This window comes from Schistocerca serialis, chromosome 9 (genome assembly GCF_023864345.2).
Source record: "Schistocerca serialis cubense isolate TAMUIC-IGC-003099 chromosome 9, iqSchSeri2.2, whole genome shotgun sequence".
In the NCBI taxonomy this organism is placed as follows: Eukaryota; Metazoa; Arthropoda; class Insecta; order Orthoptera; family Acrididae; genus Schistocerca; species Schistocerca serialis.
The window spans coordinates 528,405,758-528,425,774 of NC_064646.1; positions in this window are offsets into that span (position 1 = coordinate 528,405,758).

Consider the following 20,017-nt stretch of genomic DNA (forward strand, 5'->3'; position numbering starts at 1 on the left):
CTAAACGGAAGAGGCTGCTCACTAAATTCCGGAATCCGATCTTCGCCGAGGATGTAGATCATATATTACCACCAACTTTCCACTTTCGCAATGATGACCATTCAAATGGTCAGTCGTTTTTCCCTCGTGCGATCCGCGAGTGGAACAGAAGGGGTGGGGGGGAGAATACGACTTAGGCGCGAACTGCGCCTCAGCCACACACCGTTTGGTGGCTATCTGAGTATATATGTAGATCTACATGTGGCAATGACCTATGTTAGCAGCAACTTCCCATGGTTGCACTTCTTACATACAAAGTAACGTAAGCTTTTCTTATTGATATAGTTATTAGACTCAACTACCGAAGACTAATTTGAAAAGTTTACTCTGACAAAAGATTTACGCTCTTCGCTTATTAACTTTAGTAATAGTTACTTTCTAAGAACCTTCAACATCGCAGCGCGTCAGCAATCTTTGGTTAATATATTAAAAACTAAAAACCCGCCTAGACTGCGAAAAAGCGCCTAGTGGTAAGTGTTACCCCTGGTTTCGGCGTAGATAATTACACCTTCAGAACAATAAAACCCATAAGTGCCTAAAAAGACCTTTGTCAATTATTAAAAGAACACCATAGCTACACATTTATAAATCAAAGAGAAATGGAAACACAAACAGTACATACGAACGAAGTCAAAACCACTACTTAATGGCGTACGCTCCAGCCCAGACCGGCCCATGTTCGATATACTGCAGCCAAGCTACAAACTGTTGCTCACTTGCAAGCCTGACCCGTTACCAGCAGGTGGCCAGCAGTACGTGGCAGAACTAAAATAACGACCGCTTGTTCACGGCGTTTCAGGCTAGTATCTGTGAGCAAACTGTGGACAGAAAAATTTTAGTATTATCGCTAAAATCAAATTGTTGTTTCTCGCTATCATTGGCTACATGAAATTATCCTCTCATTGACTACACGAGCTGCCCTGTTACCAATCAATGAGCAGTCCTGGTTGGCACTGTTTCAGATTATAGGCGACACAAGCAGATTCCAAACGAAGAAAGAATGACAGAAAAATTAGACAAAACAAAGTCAATACGACAGTGACAATGACAAAATAACTTAATAGAACAAATAAAGTCTCGATCAGACTTGGAAATAAAATTTTGCTGTATTTTGCGGGGTTCGAACCTATGGACTTTCACATCTCAGTTTTTACGCTAACCTCTGTGCTACACTGCTACATGGTGTCTGATTATATCTGACTGGCGACCCATGTTGTTGTGGTCTTCAGTCCTGAGACTGGTTTGATGCAGCTCTCCATGCTACTCTATCCTGTGCAAGCCTTTTCATCTCCCAGTACCTATTGCAACCTACATCCTTCTGAATCTGCTTAGTGTATTCATCTCTTGGTCTCCCTCTACGCTTTTTACCCTCCACGCTGCCCTCCAATACTAAATTGGTGATCCCTTGATGCCTCAGAACATGTCCTACCAACCGATCCCTTCTTCTGGTCAAGTTGTGCCACAAACTTCTCTTCTCCCCAATCCTATTCAATACTTCCTCATTAGTTATGTGATCTACCCATCTAATCTTCAGCATTCTTCTGTAGCACCACATTTCGAAAGCTTCTATTCTCTTCTTGTCCAAACTATTTATCGTCCATGTTTCACTTCCATACATGGCTACACTCCATACGAATACTTTCAGAAATGACTTCCTGACACTTAAATCAATACTGGATGTTAACAAATTTCTCTTCTTCAGAAACGCTTTCCTCGCCATTGCCAGCCTACATTTTATATCCTCTCTACTTCGACCATCATCAGTTATTTTGCTCCCCAAATAGCAAAACTCCTTTACCACTTTAAGTGCCTCATTTCCTAATCTAATTCCCTCAGCATCACCCGACTTAATTAGACTACATTCCATTATCCTTGTTTTGCTTTTGTTGATGTTCATCTTATATCCTCCTTTCAAGACACTGTCCATTCCATTCAACTGCTCTTCCAAGTCCTTTGCTGTCTCTGACAGAATTACAATGTCATCGGCGAACCTCAAAGTTTTTATTTCTTCCCCATGAATTTTAATACCTACTCCGAATTTTTCTTTTGTTTCCTTTACTGCTTGCTCAATATACAGATTGAACAACATCGGGGAGAGGCTACAACCCTGTCTTACTCCCTTCCCAACCACTGCTTCCCTCTCGTGTCCCTCGACTCTTATAACTGCCATCTGGTTTCTGTACAAATTGTAAATAGCCTTTCGCTCCCTGTATTTTACCCCTGCCACCTTTAGAATTTGAAAGAGAGTATTCCAGTCAACATTGTCAAAAGCTTTCTCTAAGTCTACAAATGCTAGAAACGTAGGTTTGCCTTTCCTTAATCTTTCTTCTAAGATAAGTCGTAAGGTCAGTATTGCCTCACGTGTTCCAGTGTTTCTACGGAATCCAAACTGATCTTCCCCGAGGTTGGCTTCTACTAGTTTTTCCATTCGTCTGTAAAGAATTCGTGTTAGTATTTTGCAGCTGTGACTTATTAAGCTGATAGTTCGGTAATTTTCACATCTGTCAACACCTGCTTTCTTTGGGATTGGAATTATTATATTCTTCTTGAAGTCTGAGGGTATTTCGCCTGTTTCATACATCTTGCTCACCAGATGGTAGAGTTTTGTCAGGACTGGCTCTCCCACGGCCGTCAGTAGTTCCAATGGAATATTGTCTACTCCGGGGGCCTTGTTTCGACTCAGGTCTTTCAGTGCTCTGTCAAACTCTTCACGCAGTATCATATCTCCCATTTCATCTTCATCTACATCCTCTTCCATTTCCATATTATTGTCCTCAAGTACATTGCCCTTGTATAGACCCTCTATATACTCCTTCCACCTTTCTGCTTTTCCTTCTTTGCTTAGAAGTGGGTTTCCATCTGAGCTCTTGATATTCATACAAGTCGTTCTCTTATCTCCAAAGGTCTCTTTAATTTTCCTGTAGGCAGTATCTATCTTACCCCTAGTGAGATAGGCCTCTACATCCTTACATTTGTCCTCTAGCCATCCCTGCTTAGCCATTTTGCACTTCCTGTTGATCTCATTTTTGAGACGTTTGTATTCCTTTTTGCCTGTTTCACTTACTGCATTTTTATATTTTCTCCTTTCATCAATTAAATTCAATATTTCTTCTGTTACCCAAGGATTTCTACTAGCCCTCGTCTTTTTACCTACTTGATCCTCTGCTGCCTTCACTACTTCATCCCTCAAAGCTACCCATTCTTCTTCTACTGTATTTATTTCCCCCATTCCTGTCAATTGCTCCCTTATAATCTCCCTGAATCTCTGTACAACCTCTGGTTCTTTTAGTTTATCCAGGTCCCATCTCCTTAAATTCCTACCTTTTTGCAGTTTCTTCAGTTTTAATCTACAGGTCATAACCAATAGATTGTGGTCAGAGTCCACATCTGCCCCTGGAAATGTCTTACAATTTAAAACCTGGTTCCTAAATCTCTGTCTTACCATTATATAATCTATCTGATACCTTTTAGTATCTCCAGGGTTCTTCCATGTATACAACCTTCTTTCATGATTCTTAAACCAAGTGTTAGTTATGATTAAGTTGTGCTCTGTGCAAAATTCTACCAGGCGGCTTCCTCTTTCATTTCTGTCCCCCAATCCATATTCACCTACTATGTTTCCTTCTCTCCCTTTTCCTACACTCGAATTCCAGTCACCCATGACTATTAAATTTTCGTCTCCCTTCACAATCTGAATAATTTCTTTTATTTCATCATACATTTCTTCAATTTCTTCGTCATCTGCAGAGCTAGTTGGCATATAAACTTGTACTACTGTAGTAGGTGTGGGCTTCGTATCTATCTTGGCCACAATAATGCGTTCACTATGCTGTTTGTAGTAGCTTACCCGCATTCCTATTTTCCTATTCATTATTAAACCTACTCCTGCATTACCCCTATTTGATTTTGTGTTTATAACCCTGTAGTCACCTGACCAGAAGTCTTGTTCCTCCTGCCACCGAACTTCACTAATTCCCACTATATCTAACTTCAACCTATCCATTTCCCTTTTTAAATTTTCTAACCTACCTGCCCGATTAAGGGATCTGACATTCCACGCTCCGATCCGTAGAACGCCAGTTTTCTTTCTCCTGATAACGACATCCTCTTGAGTAGTCCCCGCCCGGAGATCCGAATGGGGGACTATTTTACCTCCGGAATATTTTACCCAAGAGGACGCCATCATCATGTAATCATACATTAAAGCTGCATGCCCTCGGGAAAAATTACGGCTGTAGTTTCCCCTTGCTTTCAGCCGTTCGCAGTACCAGCACAGCAAGGCCGTTTTGGTTATTGTTACAAGGCCAGATCAGTCAATCATCCAGACTGTTGCCCTTGCAACTACTGAAAAGGCTGCTGCCCCTCTTCAGGAACCACACGTTTGTCTGGCCTCTCAACAGATACCCCTCCATTGTGGTTGCACCTACGGTACGGCTATCTGTATCGCTGAGGCACGCAAGCCTCCCCACCAACGGCAAGGTCCATGGTTCATGGGGGGCTGGCGACCCAGTCAATGATTAATGTATGGTAGCCTTTAAAAATCGAACTTCGCATAATGTGGCAAGCTTATCTAAAGTAAACCAGCCTCTGTAATTGTAACTTTTATACATCGCCAAATGACATCTTGTGTAGAAGACTCCAATGGCGTGGTTAGTGCTGTGTATGAAACTTGTGTATTTCATTAGCATCGTACGTGTGCGGGAGCCCCCCCCCCCCCTCCCGCACACGTACGATAGTTGGTTGGTGTTATCACATGTGATGGAATACAAAATAATTGGCCAAATCCAGGATTGAGATCTACACATATCAAGAAAAAAGCCGGACAAAGATTACTGGAAATGAACTGATAAAGTACTATTGTAGTTCGGCAACAGTGAACACTCCAGGCATAATGTTGAGCACTCCAATTGAAGAAAACCAGTTCGAATGTGTTGGTTGGTTGGTTTAAAGGTGGGAGAAGGGACCAAACTACATGGTCATCGGTCCCTTGTTCCTAATAAAACAATGGCACAAGTGTGAGAATAAAATAGACGAGACATAACACAAAACGGAAAGGAAAAGCCACAAAAAACGAAGGGAAGGCAACACTAAAAGGAACAAAGGAAGACAAGAAAAGACGCTAGAAACAGAAGAGAGTAAAACGTGAAAGCAGATTACAGTGGCTGGCCAACCACGAGAATAAAAAGGGAAAGCCAGCCACTCTGCAGCACATTAAAACCTCCACCCTAAAAGCACTAGGGTGTATGACACTGAGGGACGAAGAACATGCGCTAGAACCTACATAGAAGTATAAAACCCACTCTCGGGGATAAAACGTAAAACTGAAGCTGCTGTGGAGGTATTGTCGCCCAACATCGAAGGCAGGGTGCTGGTAAAGTTAGAAGTCTGCCGCAGAGCGGCTAGAAGTGCGCAGTCCAGCAAGAGGTGGACGACCGTCATTTGGGAGCCACAGCGACACTGAGGTGGGTCCTCGCGACGGAGTAGGTGACCGTGCGTTAGCCACGTATGGACAATGCGGAGCCGGCAGAGGAGAACTGATTCCCTGCGAGAGGCTTGCATGGAAGACTTCCACACACTCCTAGTCTCCTTAATGACACACAGGTCGTCGTGCATGCTGTTACGCCATTCGGTCTCCCAAAGCCGGAAAACCCTGCGATGTAAGACAGAACGCAGGTCAACTTCAGAGATGCCTATCTCTAGAAGCGGCTTCCGCGTCTCCTATTTGGCCAGATTGTCGGTACGTTCGTTGCCGGGATTCTGACGTGTCCTGTGGTCCACACAAACACCACGGAAGAGCGGGACTGTTCCATGGCATAGACAGACTCCTGAATGTACGCTACCAGAGGGTGGCGAGGGTAGCACTGGTCGATAGCTTGTAGGCTGCTCAGCGAGTCAGTACACAGGAGAAATGACTCGCCAGGACATGAGCGGATGTACTCAAGAGCACGAGATATGGCCGCCAGCTCTGCAGTGAAAACACTCCAGCCAACTGGCAAGGAGTGCTGCTCAACATGTCCTCCATGACCATATGCGAAGCCTACGTGACCATCAGCCATTCAGCCGTCGGTGTTAACCACCTCAGAGCCCTAGAACACGTCAAGAAGAGAGGAAATGACAGCAGAGAGCGGCAGGGTTAACGGAGTCCTTAGGGCCCTGCGAAAGGTCCAGACCAAGCTGCGGCCTAGGCGTACACCATGGAGGCTTACGTGAACAGACTGCAAGTAGAGGTGGTAAAGGGAAGGGACTCCATTTCGGTGACAAGGTACCGCACACGAACTGTAATCGTTAGCCCCGATCTGGGCCGCCGATGCGGGAGATGGACTGCCGCGGGCGGAAAAGGAGACTAATTCGGATGCTCAGGGGAACTATAAATGTGTGCTGCGTAGCTGGCGAGCAGCTGCGCACGTCTGATCTGCAGTGGAGGGACCCCAGCTTCCACCAGTACGCTGGTCACCGGACTCGTCCTAAAATCTCCTGTCGCTAATCTAACACCACAGTGGTGCACAGGGTTGAGTAAACGCAATGCTGAAGGCGCTGCCAAACCATAAACCACACTCCGGTAGTCAATTTGGCATTGCACAAGGGCTCTGTAGAGCTGCAGCAGTGTAGAGGAATCTGCACCTCAAGTCGTGTTGCTCAGGCAACACAGGGCTTTGAGGAGCTGCCAGCACTTCTGCTTAAGCTGACGAAGATGGAGCCGAGTCAATCGAGCGTCGAAAACCAGTCCTAGGAATTGATATGTCTCCACTACAGTGAGTGGATCGTCATTAAGGGAAACAGCGGGTTCTGGATAAACGGTACGATGCCGACAGAAGTGCACAACAAACTACTCTCCAGCTGAAAACTGGAAGCCGTGGACTACAGGCCAGCCTTGTGGATGGCTCCCTGGAAGCGCCGCTCAGCAGCAGTACGAAATGCTGAAGTCGTCTACATACAGAGAAGGCGAGACGGAGGGCCCAACACCTGCTACTAGACTGTTAATGGCCACTAAAAATAGAGACACTCAATACGGAGCCCTGCGGGACTCCATTCTCCTGGATTGGGTGGAAATATGGGAGGCACCAACTTGGACATGGAAAGTATGGAGCGACACGAAGTTTTGGATAAAAATCGGGAGTGGTCCCCAGAAACCCCACTCGTACAATGTGGCAACGATATGATGTCTCCAAGTCGCGTCGTATGCTTTACAGAAGTCAAAAAAATATGGCAATCAGGTGCTGTCATCTGGAAAACGCTGTTCGGATGGCAGACTCGATGGACACAAGATTATCAATGGTAGAGCAACCCTGGCAGAAGCCACCCTGACATGGAGCCAGAAGGCCACGTGACTCCAGGACCCGACCCAACTGCCGACATACCATACGTTCCAGCAGCTTACAAAGAACGTTGGTGAGGCAGATGGGCTGATAGCTATCCATATCAAGCGTGTTTTGCTGGGTTTGAGCACCAGAATGATGGTGCTCTCCCGCCATTGCGATGGAAAGACGCCATCGCACCAGATCCAGTTGATGACAAGAAGATGTCACTTGTATTCAGATGAGAGATGTTTGATCATCTGGCTGTGGATGCGATCAGGACCAGGAGCTATGTCAGGGCACTGAGGAGCTCCCACTCTGTAAATGGGGCGTTATAGAATTTACTGCAGCGTGAAGTGAATGAGAGGACGTTCCCTTCCAGCCACTGAGTGCAAAAGGCTCTCCAATGCAGAGGCTCGAGAAAAGTACTCGGCAATCGCGTTTGTGTCGGTACATAACTCGCCATTTATGGTAACACTGGGGACAGCTGTTGGGGCCTGGTACCCGGAAAGACGTTTGATCTTTGCCCAGATTTGGGAAGGTGATGTATGGCACCCAATGAGCGAGACGTATCTCTTCCAGCACTCCTGCTTCCATCATTTGATATGTTGGCGAACGTGGGCACGGAGCCGTTTAAAGGCTATGAGGTGCTCCAGGGAAGATTGCCACTTATGCCGCTGTAGAGCCCGCCAACATTCCTTAATTGCTTCAGCGACTTCCGGCGACCACCAGCGGACTGCCGTACGCCTCTGGCACCCTAAAGAGCGAGGGATCGCGTTTTCTGCCGCAGAAACAATTGTGCTCGTCACCTGCGCAACCATCACATCTATGTTACCGTGTGGGGGAGATTCAGCAGTGACAGCAGATGTGAAAGTTCCACAGTCCGCCTTGTTCAAAGCCCATCTGGGCAGGCGTCCATTGCCTGACGCTGGGGCAGTGACAGGAAGATGGGGACGTGGTCACTACCACACAGGTCGTCATGTGCTCTCCAGTGGATAGATGGGAGAAGTCCTGGGCTGCAGATTGATAAATCAATGGCCGAGTAACTACCATGAGCCACACAAATGTGTGGTGGCCCCAGTATTTAAGAGGCAGAGGTCGAATTGCGTCAGTAAAATTTCGACATCTCTGCCTCCGCCAATAAGCATGATACTACCACAAGGGATTATGGGCATTAAAATCTTCCAAAAGTAGAAAAGGAGTTGAGCAATCAGTGCAGTTAATACATTCAGGGGTACTGCACCATCTGGAGGAAGATATTCATTGCAGACAGTTTATTTCCTGTGTAGTGTCACCACCAGACACCACACTTGCTAGGTGGTAGCCTTTAAATCGGCCGTGGTCCGTTAGTATACGTCGGACCGCGTGTCGCCACTATCAGTGATTGCAGACCGAGCGCCGCCACACGGCAGGTCTAGAGAGACTTCCTAGCACTCGCCCCAGTTGTACAACCGACTTTGCTAGCAATGGTTCACTGTCAAAATACGTTCTCATTTGCCGAGACGATAGCATAGCCTTCAGCTACGTCATTTGCTACGACCTAGCAAGGCGCCATTATCAGTTGCTATTGATATTGTAAAGAATGTACAGACAAGAGCTACGTTCAACATTAATGGATTAAAGTTAAGTATTCCACCAGTTACCTCTTTTTTCTGAAGTCTAAATTCCTTGTCCTGTTCCAGACCTCACGCCAGCCTGTGTGAGCTTAAACGCGTGCCTTTCGCCTTCCTCTTACATTAGTGGGTTGGCCCTCCTGCCAATCCACAACATCCTGCATCATTCTGACAGCCACAGCTTCAAGACGGGTTTGAAGGGGCACATGTTCACTACAGACAGTTTAGGACATAAAAGCAAACTCCACCAGACACTATTATAGTCACTATGGTTCCTGTAATATCCCTTATAGCTGCGGAGGGAGGGGGATCGGCATTGCTGGCAACCAGGTTTCCTGGAGCGCAATGCAGATAGCAGGTGTAAAGCTTAAAAGTTGCCGTAGCTCAGCCAGGTGGTGTGTGTCACAGTCTGGCGAGACCTAGGTCCTCAGTGGACGCCAAAATCTCCACTCCATCCTCAGCTGCAGAGCTTGTAGGTAGCAGTGGTCCTTGGTCTTAGGGGTTTTCTTTTTGGATTTCTCTTGCTGCTTTATGGGTTTCCCTGGCTGGGAGGACTTCACTGGCTCAGTTTCTGGGACTGAGGATGAGTTTGGAGCCCTCTGACCAGCTGCTTTTGGGCTCTTCAGCCACTGGCGCGTGTCGTCTTTCCCACTAGGAGAAACCTGGGAAGGGAGTGACCCAAGGGACCCCTTCATAACGAGAGAAGCTGAAGATTTACGCTTCTCCAGCTTGAAAGTGGGGATGGATGTCCCTGATGGTTGGGGGCATTGCTCCCAAAGTAGGTGGTGCAGGAGCAACAGGGAGGGAAATTTGCCCCACAATCAAGGGGGCAAGTGTAGTCTTCTGGCTCTGAGAAGTGACCTGTGTTGGTGGAACTGATGGTGTCAGAACTGTTGTAGTGGCAGCATAGGACTATGTCATATGCACAGGATGCAGGCGTTCAAATTTTATCTTAGCCTCAGTGTGGGTCAGTCTGTCCAGGGTCTTTTACTCCATGATTTTCCTTTCTTTCTGGAGAATCCTGCAGTCAGGCAAGCAAGGCGAATGGTGCTCTCCACAGTTGACACAGATAGAAGGGGGGGCACATGGAGTATTGGGATATGACAGGCATCTGCAATCTTGGCATGTGACGCATGAGGTACAGCGGGAAGACATATGGCTGAACTTCCAGTACTTAAAACACCACTTCCGCAGAGGGATATAGGGCTTTACATCACACCGGTAGACCATCACTTTGATCTTCTCAGGGAATGTATCACCCCTAAAGGCCAAGATGAAGGCACCAGTGGCAGCCTGATCATCCTTCGGACCCAGTGGACACGCCGGACAAAATTTACACCTCGCCGCTCTAAATTGGCGCACAGCTCACGTCTGACTGCAGAAGGTCTGTGATATATGATACCATGGACCATATTTAAGCTCTTATGGGGCGTGATGGTTACAGAAACATCACCCAACTTGTCACAAGCGAGCAACCTCCGTGACTGGGCAGAGGGTGCTGTTTGATAGAGACTGACCTATATCATTTTGGCGAAGTCCTCCACCTCCCCGAACTTGTCCTCTAAATGCTCAACAAAAAACTGAGGCTTCGTCATGAAATATTCCCCATCAGCTCTCAAACATACAAGGTACCGGGGCAAATACGATCCGCTGCCAGCCTGACACTCCTCCCATGGTGAGGCCAGGGAGGGGAACGATTTGGGGTAGTACTTCTGTGCACTGAATTGAGCTCGTGATTGCTTAGAGACTGTTGGTGTTTCACCACCAGCAAGAGATGACGGACTACACTTCACTGCAGGTCATCCACCCTGATGCCACCAACCAGGAGCCCTCCCCATGGGCGCCACCCAGCCACAGTTAAGGCCACCTGGCAGAATGGCCATTGCCACGAGTCCCAATGCCCCATGGAGATGGGCATCTACCCTTTGGCATACGTGAGCAGCTAACGGCGCAGTCATCAGCAGAGCAATCCCTGTGTGGTCAAGGGGCTACAACCAACAGGGTACATGGCGGCCCTACCACAATGGACTAGCTACCGTGCTGGGTATCAGGTGCAAAGAAGTCACTGGTCATTGTCGACGCACAAATCAACACTGCATAGTGCGTGGAGGAAAAAGCATCCAGGAAGGTGTCCTCACCCAAGAGAGAATGGACAGGACTGCAATGCGACAGTGAGAAAGTGGGCTAAAGGTATCAATGCACAACGGATACGATGCACTTTGTAAGGCGCCTTTCCCCAATTGGCTCGCTCTTCGGGAAAATTTTGAAGAATGGAGGTCAAATCCCTAGAGGGGACCATCACAAAGGCCGAAATGTGTGATACTCCATTTAGTCGCCTCGTACGACAGGCAGGAATACCTCGGGCCTATTGTAACCCCTAGACCCGCAGGGGGCGGCTCCAATGTGTGAAGTGTCAACTATTTAGTAATTTTTATCAGTATAGTTTACAACTTTCTCACTGCATCTACAGCACAAAATGGGCCAAGATCCTTTGACCAAAGTGCAGGTGAAGTCGAAATTTCTAATTTTGACCATAATCTGCTGTGGTCTTCAAAACTCAGGACGATATGGCTAATGCTGATGGTTCTTCAGATGCAGACAGTCCATAATTGAGGCTACATTGCAAAATATCAACCAAAGGAGAGGGCGACAGAAAGAAGTGTAACTAGTAAAATTCGACAGGCCTGAGAAACAGAACGACCGCTCTTTGCAGTTTTCTTTCATTAAAACGTACGAATTGGTTAACCAGTGTGAAAGATAAAACCACATGCCATAATGTAAAACATCATGACAGAACATTTTCTACATTTATGTCTAGTCCATTAAGCAGAAACAGATGATAACATGAAAGTCAGAAGACTGTGGCCATGCATTAACTTTACAAGCCCTCTCCCCAAAATCACACATTTGGAAAAGGATTTTCTTACTTTCACAACTACGACCCACAAAAATAAATGTACATCTTGCAGGTCTGAAATTCTTTCATGCATCTGAAATGTTGCCCTTCATGGCAGTCGATCCACATTCCGATGTTCAGGTTGTCACAATTCATGGGTTATATAATCGTTTATTAGTATAACTATACAGTTGTGATTAGTAGTTTGCTTCAGAGTATCATCAAAGCTGTCAACCTGCAGCGTGTGTTGTAGCTGTGACGTATGATACAGGTTAAATAGAACATTTTCCGAATCGAGCAAGTAACAGCGAGAGCATATGGGTTTCCTTCAACACTTATCTGTTGAAATCGTATCAGAGGGACTACACAGAGGCATTTTGCTATGTATTAGTTTGAAAATTAGAACATTCCTCCATCGTGCAGTTTGGTAACACCAAAATAGTGACATCACAGCAAAACACCAGATTACTAAAATGCACTTTACTGTAAGTGGATGAGCAATGCAGAATGGACGGCATCACGCATATTTTCATGACTAAAAGTTGAGTGCTTGTATGTTCCACACAAGGACACTATTGAAGTTGTTCAATACATCAAAGGTGTAACTCCAGACCTCCAGATGATAAATGCTCACCTTTGTGTAGTGGATTTTGAATCAAAAATACAATACAGGAGAATACTATAAAAGATCCTTGGGAATTTTCAACTGATCTTGTTGGCGATTGAGTGTTGCCTTCCCAAAAAGATTTCATTACAACAAAATCTTTTATGTTTCCGAAATCCAAAAGTAGTTCGAATGTCAATTATGGATTGACTTCCAGGCTAAATCCAGATTACGTGTGATCAAAATGAGAAATTTAATGCTAGCAAAATTAGAAATTTTTCATCAAAACTATGCCGTTTGGAGTAAGGATCTTAGTCTCTAGTATAATGAGATACACCCTTTTTTTGTGGTTTTAGGGCGCACAACTTCAACGGTCATTAGCGCCCAGACTACGTGAGGAATGCACCGCGAGTCACAAGTTTAAAACAGCAACGAAACGGAAAACACGATAAAAGACAGACCGACAGGCATACGATTAAAAAAGGAAAAACGCAGAATCAAATGTCCTTTGAGAGGGTTGTCAAATTGATAAAATGAAGAACGCGAGCAGCAGCTCGTGGGTCATCCGCTAAAATGGCTTCTACAGTACACGGCAGGCCAAGATCAAGACGCAGGGTGTTAAAATCTGGACAGACCGTTAAAATATGGCAGACTTTCAGCAATTGCCCACAGGGGCAGAACGGCGCCGGCGCAGCAGTCAGCAGATGGCGAGATACACCCTGTTCCTACTCGACACCTCAGCATTAGCAACACGTATCCTGTCCTTTGATTATTCTGTATATCAACTGATCAGCTGGCGCACACACATGCTGTCGACGGGAAGTACCTTTCAGACTAGTCAATTTGGTCAATGCTGTTTATGAGATACCTGCAATTAATACTACAGCAAACATGTTACCATGGAAATATATGGAAATACTGACAATTTCTGTCCAGAGCGTACACATCTGCACAGCGCAATGTGGCGTATCAGTTCCATATACTGCAGTCACAGTTCAATCATGGTACTGCCATACAACATGTCGTGGAAAGTTACAGAGCCGGTTGGTTACATACAGAAAGATTTAACTCTGCAGCGTACTGTGCGCTGATATGAAACTTCCTGGCAGATTAAAACTGTGTGCCGGACCGAGACTCGAACTCGGCACCTTTGCATTTCGCGGTCACGACTCACGCCCCGTCCTCACAGCTTTACTTCTGCCAATACCTCGTCTCCTACTTTCCAAACTTTATAGAAGCCCTCCTGCGAACCTTTGGAAGGTAGGGGACGAGGTACTGGCAGAAGTAAAGCTGTGAAGACGGGGCGTGAGTCGTGCTTGGGTAGCTCAGTTGGTAGAGCATTTTCCCACGAAAGGTGAAGGTTCCGAGTTCGAGTCTCGGTCCGGCACACAGGTTTACTGTGCCAGGAAGTTTCGCACATTTGGATAGTTTGCCATCCCAATTTGATTTTACGAGTTGACCGACTCACCTCGATTCCAATGTTGGTTTAGGTCAGACAACCACCTCGCTTCTACAGACCTCCATACACACTGCGTCTGAATGTCACATTGGCCCCATTACCAGAGAGGAGATGGTCCACTTCCCAGTACAAAGAGTGGCAATCTGGCAGTCTCAGTGCTGCTGTGGAGGCCCAATCAATGCTAACTGCTCGGGATGGGTACTCTTGTTTTTGAAGTACATGCATCATCTCCATTACGAAACCCGAATCAACATGAGCAGCTGCCTCTCTGGTACTGCGAACAGCTGACAGCAAGGGGAAACTACAGCTGTAATTTTTCACGAGGGCATGCAGCTTTACTGTATGGTTAAATGGTGGCGTCCTCTTGGGTAAAATATTCCGGAGGTAAAATAGTCCCCCATTCGGATCTCCGGGCGGGGACTACTCAGAAGGACGTTATCAGGAGAAAGAAAACTGGCGTTCTACGGGTCGGAGCGTGGAATGTCAGATCCCTTAATCGGGCAGGTAGGTTAGAAAATTTAAAAAGGGAATGGATAAGTTAGATGTAGTGGGAATTAGTGAAGTTCGGTGGCAGGAGGAACAAGACTTCTGGTCAGGTGAATACAGGGTTATAAAAACAAAATCAGATAGGGGTAATGCGGGAGTAGGATTAATAATGAATAAAAAATAGGAGCATGGGTCTGCTACTACAAACAGTGAACGCATTATTGTAGCCAAGAGAGATGCGAAGCCTACACTTACCACAGTAGTACAAGTTTATATGCCAACTGATTACGCAGATCAAGAAATTGAAGAAATGTAGGATGAGATAAAAGAAATTATTGAGATAGTGAAGGAAGACGAAAATTTAATAGCCACAGGGGACTGGAATTCGATAGTAGGAACAGAAGGAAAGGTAGTAGGTGAATAATGAATAGAGATAAGGAATGAAAGAGAAAGCCGCCTGGTAGAATTTTGCACAGAGCATAACTTGATCATGGCTAACACTTTTTGTTGTGGACTGGCAAGACAGCCAATCCACTGTGACGGGTAGCCGAAAGGCACGCGTTTAAGCTCACGCAGGATGGCGTGAGATCTGGAACAGGACAGTGTCTTGAGACTAGCAAAAAAAAGGTACGTAGAATCTGGAATACTTAACTTTAATCCATAATTGGTGAACAACGGTGTGACGGTACATGCATCACAAGATAAATAGCAAATGATCATGGCGCCTTGCTAAGTCGTAGCAAATGACGTAGCTGAAGGCTATGCTAACTATCGTCTCGGCAAATGAGAGCGTAATTTGTCAGTGAACCATCGCTAGCAAAGTCGGTTGTACAACTCGGGCGAGTGCTAGGAAGTCTCTCTAGACCTGCCGTGTGGCGGCGCTCGGTCTGCAGTCACTGACAGTGGCGACACGCGGGTCCGACGTATACTAGCGGACCGCGGCCGATTTAAAGGCTGCCACCTAGCAAGTGTGGTGTCTGGCGGGGACCCCACACTTTTTTTAAATCATGAAAGAAGGTTGTATACACGGAAGAAGCGTGTAGATACTGGAAGGTTTCAGAGATTGTATAAGGGTAAGACAGATTTAGGAACCAGGTTTTAAATTTTAAGGCATTTCCAGGGGCAGATGTGGACCCTGACCACAATCTGTTGGTTAGGAACTGTAGATTAAAAACGAAGAAACTGCAAAACGGTGGCAATTTAAGGAGATGAGACCTGGATAAACTGACTAAACCAGAGGTTGTACAGAGTTTCAGGGCTAGCATAAGGGAACAATTGACATGAATGGGGGGAAAGAAGTATAATAGAAGAATGGATAGAGTTGAGGGATTAAATATTGAAGGCAGCAGAGGATCAAGTAGGTAAAAAGATGAGGGATAGTAGAAATCCTTGGGTAACAAAAGAGATATCGACTTGAAAATATAAAAATGCAGTAAATGAGGCAGGCAAAAAGGAATGCAAACGTCTCAAAAATGAGACCGACAGGAAGTGCAAAATGGCTAAGCAGGAATGGCTAGAGGGAAAATTTAAGGTCGTATAGGCATATATCAATAGGGGTAAGATAGATACTGCCTACAGGAAAATTGAAAATACCTTTGGAGAAAAGAGAACCACTTGTACAAATATCAAGAGCTCAGATGGAAACCCAGTTCCAAGCAAAGAAGGAAAGCAGAAAGGTGGTAGGAGTATATAGAGGGTCTATACAAGGCCGATGTACTTGAGGGAAATGTTATGGAAATGGAAGAGGACGTAACTGAAGATGAAATTGGAGATATGATACTGCGTGAAGAGTTTGACAGAGCACTGAAAGACCTGAGTCGAAACAAGGCCCCGGGAGTAGACAACATTCCATTGTAACTACTGACGGCCTTGGGAGAGCCAGCCCTGACAAAACTACCATCTGGTGAGCAAGATGTATGAGACAGGGGAAATACCCTCAAACGCCAAGAAGAATATAATTCCAATCCCAAAGAAAGCAGGTGTGAAAGTTAACGAACTATCAGTTTAATAAGTCACGGCTGCAAAACACTAACGCGAACTCTTTACAGACGAATGGAAAAACTGGTAGAAGCCGACCTCGGGGAAGATCAGTTTGGATTCCGTACAAATGTTGGAACACATGAGGCAATACTGACCCTACGACTTCTTAGATGAAAGATTAAGGAATGGTAAGCCTACGTTTCTAGCATTTGTAGACTTAGAGAAAGCTTCTGACAATGTTGACTGGAATACTCTCAAATTCTGAAGGTGGCAGGGGTAAAATACAGGGAGCGAAAGGCTATTTACAATTTGTTCAAGAACCAGATGGCAGTTATAAGAATCTAGAGGCATGAAAGGGAAGCAGAGGTTGGGAAGGGAGTGAGACAGGGTTGTAGCCTATCCGCGATGTTTTTCAGTATGTATATTGAGCAAGCAGTAAAGGAAACTAAAGAAAAATTTGGAGTAGGAATTAAAATCCACGCAGAAGAAATAAAAACTTTGAGGTTTGCCGATGACATTGTAATTGTGTCAAGCAGTAAAGGACCTGGAATAGCAGCTGAACGGAATGGACAGTGTCTTGGAAGGCGGATATAAGATGATCAACAAAAGCTAAACGACGATAACGGAATGCAGTCGAATAAAATCAGGTGATGCTAAGGGAATTAGATTAGGAAATGAAACGAAGTAGTAGATGAGTTCTGGTATTTGGGGAGCAAAATAACTGATGATTGTCGAAGTAGAGAGGATATAAAATGTAGACTAGCAATGGCAAGAAAAACGCGTCTGAAGAAGAGAAATTTGTTGACATCGAGTATAGATTTAAGTGTCAGGAAGTGTTTTCTAAAAGTATTTGTATGGAGTGTACAGTGTATCCATGTATGGATGTGAAACAAGAAGAGAATAAAAGCTTTCGAAATGTGATGCTACAGAAGGATACTGAAGATTAGATGGGTAGATCACGTAACAATCAGGTACTGAATAGAATCCAGGAGAAGAGGAGTTTGTGGCACAACTAGACTAGAAGGAGGGATCGGTTAGGAAACGTTTTGCGGCATCAGGGGATCACCTATTTAGTATTGGAGGGAAGCGTGGAGGGTAAAAATCATCTCCAGTCTTCCGAAAAGGGTATACATGTAATTAATGTACACAAATTTAAAATGTAGTTTTGACATTTACAAGGTGTCCCATCAGTAAAAGGAATGAAGGAAACGTGTTGGATTGAAGAAACTAATGTTCCATCGTAATTTACACACAATACAATCTTCAGGCATGTGGTAGGAATGATTTCCTTATTGTGATCACGGAGTAATTTACGATAAAGTTCCGATATTTCGAACTCAGCGACAGCTATTTTTGTTTTGAAGCCAGAAATTGTTTGAATCCATAATAAAAGTATGACACGACTTTTCGGTTTGAATCAGACCGATGTTTTAATTGTTAATAGTAATTAGACCTGTAATTACGGCCAAATTTTACTCTTACAAAAATTAATTAGTTGCATCTATGCCTTTCATTCGATAGAACTTATCACCCTTTACACCTGAAAATGTTAGCATGATTTTTCTTTGAATATTTACTATATGCAAATTAACGAAATATATTGTTGCAATGACAAAACAGTTTATAGTCTTTGTACGGAATTATTGATTTATTCTTTGTAAATTTCTATGTAACCTGGCAAGGTGTACGTAAAAACTAACTTTTCTTATGTAAAATTCAGTATGTAACAGTGATTGTATTTGTTTGAAGCCATATAAATAAAGGCAGTTTGTACGCCGCCATACTTCAGTCTCAGGCCGAATTTTTTATCAATAGCATGTAGTCAGACTTGTCACGGTGTGAACTGTTTTGTAACTGGAACATGTAAATTCTACGAAGTAAAACACGCTCGCCGTCGAACAATTAGCGTGCGAAATAAAAACATTTGTAAACGAGAAAATATTCTACTAAAACTTATTTCGAGCATTTCATAATACCCATGTGGCGATGCAGTAACATAAAAATGAACCTACGGCATAAAGAAGCAGCACCCCGGATTACAGATTCACGCAATTGCTTGCAAAACTTATACCAGGTTAACTGAACTTTAATTTTCGAAGTTTTGCACCTAAATCGGTAAAAATCCAATACAACTCGTGGTAATGGTAATTAAAACGTGGTATGAAATAATTAGATAGTGACGGAACATTGTTTCTCGTGTGTTAAACTACGACACACATCACAAACATTAGTAAATACGATTCCTCAGGAAACTTTAAAGGCGATTTTCTCCGAAAACTTGTGAAAAACGTTAAGGACGGCCTGTTTTTGCCACTTTTCGACGGTGCTGCACTCGCCTGTTTGGCTACCGATCAGGAAGCGGCGTGAAGAGCTCAACAGTACACCGACTGCTATCGTACATTTTTGAAATAAAAACTACGTCGCTGAAATACGGTTAAGAAAAACCCTGAAGCCTGTCATTCATTAGAATACCTTCAAGTTTCATTTACTGTAACATAGTAATAATACATAAACAGTGTAAGCACCCACAATACCTAAGCACGGCCCACAATACCTAAGCACGGCCCACAACCAGTGTACATGTTCTACAGCCAAGGACGCAGCCAGGATTTTGTCAAAGGGGAGGTCCGATTTGTTAAAAAGGACATCGAAAAGGCTCATGTTTTTCACTTACTCTGAAGATGCATTTGGTTATTTTGTGTGCACGATTTGTTTCCGGGTGACAGCATTTGGGATACAAGAAAGAAATTCTCAAACGCACAAATATTTCTTTATTTGGCATTATGATAACTTCACTGTCAAGGAATTAAAATTCTAATATAATGTAGTGCCTCTTTGCACAACACAGCGTCTTCTGGAAGTAGGTTCAGTATCGCACAACAGAAAATTTTACGTTGGGATGAGTAACTTCAATGGACACCTCTTTTGAAAATAGCTGTCTTTCTCCTACTACAATCTTGCATTTAAATTTATTATCTGAAACCAAGTCAATTTCTTCAGCACATCTGAGCAAACTAAGTTCCTCAGTTCTGTCTCTGATTTTACTAGAGTATCTTCCATTTCGTTAAAATTCTCAAGTTTCCTTAAGTGATCAAGAACTTTCTAAATGACTATTTCAACAGTCAGCTTGAAACTGTGGAAATCAAATTTGTTTGTAAAGGAAAAGGAGACCCACGACCAGGACCTGGAGAACACGCGATAGTCGACAAGTCGCCGTGTCATCCCCAGTCCCACCGAGGAAAAATCTCTGGCAGCACCAGAAATCTAACCTGGGTCCTCCACATGAGTGGAGCACTGACCAATCGCCTACGGCGGCGGACGATGTATTTTATAAAGCGAAAGTGAGTACACAGTACAACGAGCTACAGTTTTGGAACCTTAGCACCGATTCAAGCCTTGACTGCAACTAGACTTCTGTGCGACCTCAAATGGTTTAGTGTTTATCCAGAGTAATACGAGGTTTGTTCCAAAAATTCCTGAACACGCCTGCGTTTAATGCGAAAACTGCCGGGAGTTTCATTGTTTTATGTTATTGATCATTGCTTTAGTCAGTACAACGTTGTGTTACGTGTGTTCGCGAATTTTGAGATGCCATAGAGGAGCAACGCGTCTGCATTAAGTTTCGCGTGAAACTCGAGAAAACCT